The 9,248-nt window shown below is 37.3% G+C and overlaps 1 pseudogene across 1 annotated transcript; it reads right to left on the bottom strand.

Annotated features, from left to right (window-relative positions):
* Positions 1 to 7,669: 7,669 nt before the first annotated feature.
* On the bottom strand, positions 7,670 to 8,998 carry LOC308558716 (tubulin alpha-1B chain pseudogene; annotated as a pseudogene). Its single transcript has one exon. The product of its transcript is annotated as a tubulin alpha-1B chain pseudogene (transcript).
* Between the last annotated feature and the right edge of the window lie 250 nt (positions 8,999 to 9,248).

A 9,248-nucleotide genomic window follows, 5' to 3' on the forward strand; every position in this document is an offset into this window, starting at 1 on the left:
ATTTGCTATGGAATTATGGTGGGTAGAAAGCAGAGAGGACATCAAGGGGCAAGGTCACCTGTATCTATATTTTTTCTATCTCCATTTTTATCACTATACCTATGTCAACTATATTACCCACAGGAGTAAACAAGTAAAGGGAAGGGAAGAAACTAAGAGACCCTATTGTAGGTCCCTCACGCACCTGCTTTTTCCACAATGGTGGAGCCAATTAGTGGTGAGAGGCAGGGCAAAGCCAGGGCAGTGAATGAAAATATGTCCTTGTCCAAGAGAAGAAAAAACAGATGTTTTCTGTTCTAGATGTTCTTTTTAATTTTTAATATTTTTTTACTGATTTCAGAGAGGGGAAGGTAAAGGGTGAGAGAGATAGAAACAGCAATGATGAGAGAGAATCATTGATTGGCTGCCTCCTACACACCCCCTACTGGGGATCGAGCCCACAACTTGGTCACGTGCCCTGACCAGGAATTGAACTGTGACCTCCTGATTCATTGGCCAATGCTCAACCGCTGAGCAACACTGGCCAGATTGTCCTGGACATTCTTAAAAAATTATTGTAGCTTTCAGAGTGAAGAGCTCTATTAATACATGTAAGCAGATAGGTCTTAGAAACTTCACCAAGTTTTCTCTCACTCACAGTAGTAGAGGAGTAGCAAGATGAATTTCAGGAGACTTGAGAGAAACTTTATAATTGCTATGAAAAGCACTTAAATTGAAGCAGCCTTAAGGAAAAAAAAAATTGAGAACTGACAAAGAACAGCAGAGTCTTATGAGAGAAACACATAAGCAAGGGCAAACTTCTCTATCTGGATAAAACTTGACCATATTTCATTACCCATAGCTCGAATTTTCCATTTTTGTGATACTACATAAGCTTTTAGGAACTAAGTTGTAGTGTAAGGGAAGATTAAGTTCCTGTGAATTAAAAACACTGGCACTTGGAATGGAATTTATGTTTACTTATAGAAAAAGAGAAATAAAAATTCTTGCATATCTTAATTTGCATAATGAAATCTATATCCATCATTATATAGTACAGCACCAAGCAATGTCATGTACACTGTAGATGCTCAATAATGCTCCAATGAAGGAGGATAATGGCTTTGAAGAAAAAGTGGCAATGATACTTAAACCTCATGCCAAAAATGCTGAATAATTTAAACATATATTTTACCTTGTACTCATCAATATTGTATGGTAGTAAGGGCAGTCATCAGTTTTCCCACTTTACATAGTGAAAAGTAATGGTACCATACTAGATCTTTCTTTCCAGCTTACCACCTACAACTAATTATTAAAGGGAAGTCAAAGAAAATGGAATTTTTCCTCCCACTCCCCCCTCCTCCCCAAAATAGAGAATATAAAAAAAAAGAAAAAAAGAAACTTCAAACAACCAAATCTGCCCCAGAAAGAAAGATATTTCTGATAAAACAAAATCTCCTTCCCAGTGATACTTCAAGCAGAGATAGCTAGGCTTTCTGACAGGGATGTTGTAGCAAAGATGTTCACATTGGTTGGTATATTAGTCAGGGTTCTCCAGAGGAACAGAAACAATAGGATGGATGATTAAATGATAGAGAGATGATAAATAGATGATGATAGATAGACTAGATAGATAGATGATAGGTAGATGATAGATAGATAGATATAGATAGATAGATGATAGATGATAGATGATAGATTAGATAGATATAGATATAGATGATATATAGATGATAGAGATAGAGATAGAGATAGAGATAGAGATAGAGAGAGAGAGAGAGAGAGAGAGAGAGAGAGATAGAGATAGAGATAGAGATAGAGATAGAGATAGAGATAGATAGAGATAGAGAGAGATAGAGATAGAGATAGAGATGATAGAGAGAGAGAGAGAGAGATAGAGAGAGAGAGATGATAGAGATAGATATAGATATAGATGGAAGGAAGGAAGGAAGGAAGGAAGGAAGGAAGGAAGGAAGGAAGGAAGGAAGGGAGGAAAGAAGGAAGGAAGGGGGGGAAGGAGATGATAGATGATTGATAGGCACATGATAGATGATAGATATAGATGATAGATATAGATGATAGATAGATGATAGATAGATATAGATAGATGATAGAAAAAAGTAAAGTGGAATAAGCATTGCTAAGAGAGTCACTTAAAATAGAGTCGGGAGCCTCTTAGGGAGGTGGGACCTACGCAGCCAATGTTAACATTGAGTCTCAGTTCCCATCTTCTGCTATTAAGTTGCTAAACTTGCTAAACTCAGCTCAAAACATAATGAAGCCATAAACATGCTGGAACAACTGGTACATAGACTCATATGGACTTTACTTTCTTCCTTGTAGTTTTCACCCCCTTTGCTTGCATATTGGAACTAACCAATCCCTGTTAACCTGGTCGGCAATTCTTCATTTGCATGAAAGAAATACATTTTGTAGTTTATGCCTTTATAAACCTTGCCTTTCCTTGTTCTCTCCAGAGAGCAATTGCAGTTGCTACCAGAATCTGCATCGCTCAGATTGCAATCTTTTTGCTCAAATAAATGCTTTTTATTCTTTATTACTGCCTAGCAATTGTGTGGCTGGCAGGCTGGAGATTCAGGTAAGAGGTGAAGTTGCAGTTTTGAGTCAAAGGACTAGGAACCCAGATAGAAACTTGTGATTTTGCCATCTGAAGGCAGAATATCTTCTTCAGGAAACCTCAGTCTTTTGCTCTAAGGACTTTATTTGAATGGATGAGGCCAATCCACATTGTAAATGATAATCTTCATTACTCAAAGTGTACTGACTTCAATGTTAATCACAGATAAAAAAAAAAAAAAATCTTTCACAGAAACATCTACACTGATGTTTGACTAAACAACTGGGCATCATTGTCTAGCCACGCTGACACGGAAAATTAATGATCGCATTTGGGATATTGAACTAGGTGGCATTTAAAGTCACTTCTGATTTATTATTCAACATCTTACTTATTGTAGAAAATAGTACATGGGGTAGTGCTTATAAAGACTAATTATTGTTCCCCCAAAACGTAGACTTACAAAATGTCATAAGCCTTATTGAATGCACTGAAGTACAAAATTAACTCAAAAATCAGAAGTCAGGAAGTCAGAAATTAATGAGTCATATTTAAGTCTTCCTTCTAATTCAAATGTCTCATTTAATCAGTGACTTGTCATGGCTTTCTTCTTTATGGCTATTAAATCATCCCTATTCTCTCAACCCCACTGACCTCTAAGTAACTTGGAAACTACTATCATTTTCAAGGATAATTGGGAACACATTTGACTTCCTCTATCTCCCTTTAATCTAATACAGTGTCCCTATCAATATTTCCTCAACACTAAGACAAGAATGCTATAAAATGAAAATGTGATCATGTCTCTCCCTTTCAAAAAGTCAATGAAATCTCATCACTCTTAGGAAAAGGTGCCAAATCCCAGTGCTTATTATTAACACTCTGGACCTATATTTTGCTACATTTCCATTAGTACTCAAAATTTTCCCTACATAGAATTATTGGTTAATCCTTATACGACATGACTTCTCTTAACTCTAGGCTAGTGTGCAGGGTATTTCTACTTTCTGGATTACCTATCTATAGCTTGCCCTAGGCCCACTTTGTCTTTGCCTGGAAAACCCTGGGTGGGTAAGCCCAAGAAGTTGCTGAAAGCTAAGATGCATTGTAATTTAGGAGTTGATGTGGTTTCTGCTACTGTCCTCTGCCTGTCTGATTTATTATTTGTTCAGTAACAGAAAAATAGCATTTGATTTGCCAAAAGATCTGCTGAGTTCAGGAAGGGAAATATCCACTAATATCAAGATATTAATCAGAAATAAATATCTGTGATGAGGTTCAGTTGAAGACATTTCCTGCTCTGTTTTTAAAAAGATGTATCCTCTTATGAAAGAAAAATGAACTGAAATCCAATCCTCAATTAGGAAATTATTGGTCAAATATACTAAAGTTATCTTAACTTATTCTATGCCATTATATGTGAAAATTATTAGGGAAAACATTGAAAGTAAAGTGTTCCTTTTGGATGAGGAAACATGATTTCAATGGTAATGCTTTTGGTGCATTTGAATTTAATGAAAACATATTCATTAATTCTGATTGCTATTACTTAAATTGTCTAACATCATTTTCCTGTAGCAGAACCAAATGGGTAATTTCAAACTAAAAATGGCATACAACACTGATCTGAGGCTAGAAATATTGCTCCATCAATTTCTTCCCATGCTGTCAAAAGTCAGTGAGCTCTACCATCTTAAAATGATTCTTTCTAAATCAGATAAGAAGAATGGATTTTTGTTCTAATGTGTGAACCAAATGAGGGAATAAAGATTTTGTCATAGATTTTTCTGTACTGATACAAATTTATGAATTAATGGACAACACTTTCAAATGAGTGCAAGCATCTGCAGTTTCAGCAAGTTGTTCCGTAGTTATAATAAAATTATAAATGTTTTGTCATCATCTTTTATTATTTAGTAAGATATATTTGAGAGATTTATCTTTGAATACCAATTATCTAAGAATGTGTGCCAGTAAATGTTCTATTTCCTCTCAGATGCATTCCTAACACTTCCTATTCTTGCTTCCCCTAGTACTGTAGGGATAAAAATGTCCAAGTGCCTTTTCCCTCTGCCAATGTCAGAAATCAGAAGAAGATTATGGGTTAAGTGCAGGAAAGATGTAGGTCTGCTTCCATGCGCTCTCTGTCTGCTTCCACTGACATCAGCTGTTTCTTCCCATTATTCTCTCTCCTACAAAGTAGCCCTTCCCTGTGCCCCAGTTTGCCAAGGTTTAGCCCTTGCTATAGATTACCAGCTTCAGAGCTCTCATATCATCACTCTTCATGTGTCCCTCTAGTTTTAGGACTGTTAGTGCTTCCTGTAGTTTCTAATCTCTGCTTACTTTCTTATAAATTGTGTCCCTTTGGTCTTTAATCACCATGTCACTTAGATTGTTTTAAGTTTCCCTGCATACAAATAGATCATTGTTTCTTTTTTCCAGCATAAAGAGATAGACTAGAGAAACTCTAAGGTATTTTTTTCTTCTTATGAGACTGAATCTCTTGGATAAACCTGTATTTCGAACTCAACCCTCCAAGAATAAAAAAAAAGTCCCACGTTCTTAGGAATTAAAACTTTTATGCTTCATATTGTATATGAAGAAATCCACAATGAAAATCTCATGTTGATGCTTCTGTATGACACTTGGGTATTTTTTTCCCCTCTAGGTGTTTGAAGTCAATGCTATCAACTAATAAATTTCTAGTGCCTTCAATGCACTTCATAAGCACCATTCTATCTACTCAGAATCCAAAGATATATAATACACAATCTCTTTTTCTCAAAGATGTAATGGGATCGAAAGACATGTAGACAGAAAACTATAAACACAGAACGATGAAAAAATGCCGATATGTATATAGCAATAGAGGAACACATAAGACAAGAATAAAACTCAGCCAGAAGAGGCTTATGGAATGCCTCATAAAAGAGTTAAGTACAATTTTAAATATAATTCTGTAATCAATATCTACAACATAAATCTCTATTTGTTAATCCCCTAGGATGCATTCCTTGTATATTGCATGTATTTCCATGGAACGCTGTAATGATTCATACCTTTGTTTACCTTAGTTACAACAATAGACATAACCCAGACTCTCATTAGCACACTTTCCTGTATAGCCAATTATCTGATACAAATTCCCACACTTTTCTCTTCCAAAATCCTTTTCTTATCAACAGATTTGCCCATATATTCAATTTTTTATATGTTCCTGCTTTCTTTTCTTTGTATTGTGACTTCACTGCTTGTTTTCTTCTGATGACTAATTTCCTTGAGGCCATTTCATGTGAAAGCTGTATTTTCTTTTCCATTGCACTTCTATATTTCGGGGCTGTGGGTCTGGATTGATTCTTTTCTGTGTCTCATTGTTGTTTCTAAATAATTTCTTCTCTTATCTTAATGACAATTTTCTACTATTTTTCTCTACAATTCTATTTAGGTTTTTCATTTTAATGGTGTCCCTTATTTCTAGCTTTCTAAGCGCAATGATCAGTTATCTTTACAAACTTTTTAAACATAAACATATAAGAAAAGTGATAACTTTCTCATTTTTTTGACCTTCTTTTATCTTGTACTTCATAGTTTTTCTTTTTTTTTTTTCTACTCCATTGACAGCTCTTTCCCTTTATTTTTTGTTAGCATCTCCCTCTTTCCTGATTTACAACTTTCCTCTCATTATTGTATCAACATGCTCTCTTGGGAGCACACAAGAAGGCTCTTGGATTTAAAAACAACTATAATCTTTAATTCTATTCTGAATCTTCAACTCCGGTTGAATTCTTACAAAATTCCAGATATAAATTATTCAAATGCCCACTTGATATCTTATTAGATGTTTAGCATGCATCTCAAACTTAACAAAGTCTTATTATTTCACAAAATCTGCACCTTTACCAATTTGAGAATTTTGTCCCCCTACAATTTCTCAAGCCATAAATGTATGCTTAGTTTTGGACAATTATTTCTCCTACCCTCCTATCAGTCTTTTAGCAATTAATTTTGCCTCTAACTCCAAACATATCTGGAATTCATTCAATAAAATCTATTACCTCTATTGTTATTCTCAAACAAGCCACAATCCTGTTTCACCTGGCCTATATACTTCATGCTTCTAATTTTGATCTTCTATAATTAATTCTTCAAAATAAGCTAGAGTGATTTTTTTAAATAAACAACTATGATCATGGTACTTAATAATTAAATCACACATGTGACTGAGTAAATAAAAAAACAAGGTCCAAATATATGCTGCCTACAAGAGACTCACTTCAGGTTCAAGGACACACAAAGGTGTAAAATTAAGTGTAAATTTTAAACTTACAATTTTATGTGTCAATCATATTTCAGTAAAGCTGGAAAATAACACATAATAGAATGGATATTTCATTGTGTTCCTCTGTCCAAATATCCTCATCAGGGTTGACACATCTATCACCTAAACAAGGGAATATCAGCTGCACTAAGAGTTGCACTCACTCTCAAGGAGCCTAACCCAAGATTATTTCCCTCCCAGAGTCAGCATGTGGTCAATATCTGGATGGGGAATGTACGGAACCAGCCCCATGGACTTTGAAGGAATATCACAGCTCCAGAACTTCCTGTTGTGATTGGCTGAGGCCTCAGTTGGATATTAATGGATAGCCTCTGTCCAGTGTTTCTTTCCTCAGTTTCTTACAAGTATATCTCGTTTGTCCCTCCTCAGTAAACCATTTGTGTGAAAGTATTCATTTCAGAGTCTGTTCCTAGGGAATCCAATCAAATACTGTAGACACAGCTCCAACAGCAGTGCCCACAAGACCCCATATTCTCTTCAAGATGAAAGGATAGAAGTTTTAAGTATATTTACCAACAGCCTATCAACATTTTCTAAAATTTTAGATCCAAAGATAAGCTTCAGATATGAAAGTGTGTGATTTTCTATCTCCATATTTGTGATCTCAGTGTCTGTCCATTTCTTCCTTCCTTTGATTCTTTATTACTTCTTTCCATTTGTATTCCCTTATTTTTACCTCCCTTCCCACCTTTCCCTTTCTTTAATTTATTCTTCCCTGCCTTCTTTTCTAACTTCGTTTTGTCAAAAATCATTTATTGAATATGTATCACTCAATCCACACCACCTTCCTCATAATTCTTCTCAAGGGCAGCCTTGTCCTCATGGGCCTCAGAAAACTCTCCTCCTTCCATGCCCTCACCCAGTGAACAAAGGCACACTTAATGTATATCAGGTCAAACTTGTGGTCCAGGTGAGCCCAGGCCTCCACAACAGCTGTGGTGTTGCTCAGTATGCACACAGTTCGCTGTACTCTGGCCAAGTCTCCACCAGGTACCACTGTGGAATGCTGGTAACTAATGCTGACTTTGAAGCCAGTAGGGCACCAGTCCACAGACTGGATGGCACACTTGGTCTTCATGGTGGCAATGGCAGCACTGACATCTTTGGAAACCACATCACCATGGTACAACAGGCAGCAAGCCATGTATTTACCATGGTAAGGGTCACGTTTCACCATTTAGTTGGCTGACTCAAAGCATGTATTGCTGATCTCTGGTAGAGAAAGTAACTCCTGGTAGGTTTTGTTTGCAGAGATGACAGGGGCATGTATGGCCAGAGAGAAGTAGATTTGGGAATAGGGCACTGGGCTGATTTGGAATTTGGTCAGATCAACATTCAGGGATCCATGAAATCTGAGGGAAGCAGTGATGGAGGTCACAAATTGACTTATCAACCTATTTAGGTTAGTATAAGTTGGGAGCTCAATATTGAGATTTCTACAACGGATATTGTAGATGGCCTCATTGTCAACAATGAAGGCACAATCAGAATGTTCCAGGGTGGTGTGGGTGGTGAGGATGGAGTTGTAGGACCCAACTACAGCTGTGGAAACCTGGGGGGCTGGGTATCTGGAGAACTCCAGCTTAGACTTCTTGCCATAGTCAACAGAGAGATGTTCCATCAGCCAGCAGGGAAGTGAATCCAGAACCAGTTCCTCTACAAAAGCTTTGGAAACACAAGAAGCTCTGAAGACCTGTGTACTGGTTGGCCAGTTTCAGAATTAGGTCCAAGACTAGGTCAACAATCTCCTTGCCAATGGTATAATGCCCATGAGCCTAGTTATTGGCAGCATCTTCCTTGCCTGTGATGATCTGCTCAGGGTGGAATAGCTGGTGGTAGGTACCAGTGCAAATTTCATCCATGACTGTGGGCTCTAGGTCTACAAATACTGCCCTGGGCACATGCTTGCCAGGGTCTGCCTCACTGAAGAAGGTGTTGAAGGAGTCATCTTCCTCTTCCAACCTTCTTCCCCTAATAGTCTTGTCATTTGGCATCTGGCGATGGGGCTGAACGCCATGTTTCAAGTAGTAGGGCTCCCAGCAGGCACTGCCAATCTGGACACCAGCCGGTCCTACATGAATTGAGATGCACTCACACATGGTTGCTGCTTTGTGGCTGTCAAGAAGATAGCAGAGAGGAAGAGAAGAGGTTGTTTCTTCTTACAGCTCGACTCCTAGGTGGTTGATGTAGGAGAATCTCCTCCTGCTTTCTAAATTCTAGACTGGCTAGTAATCAAATTAACATGAGACAGGTTAACAGGAGAAAATGTCCAAAATTTATTACAGATGTACATAAAGGTGCGCCATTAGAATATGAGACCAAGGGGGCATTGGGCAGTTGAGGGTTATA

The sequence above is a fragment of the Miniopterus schreibersii genome (assembly GCF_964146895.1).
Source record: "Miniopterus schreibersii genome assembly, chromosome: 1".
Taxonomy (NCBI): Eukaryota; Metazoa; Chordata; class Mammalia; order Chiroptera; family Miniopteridae; genus Miniopterus; species Miniopterus schreibersii.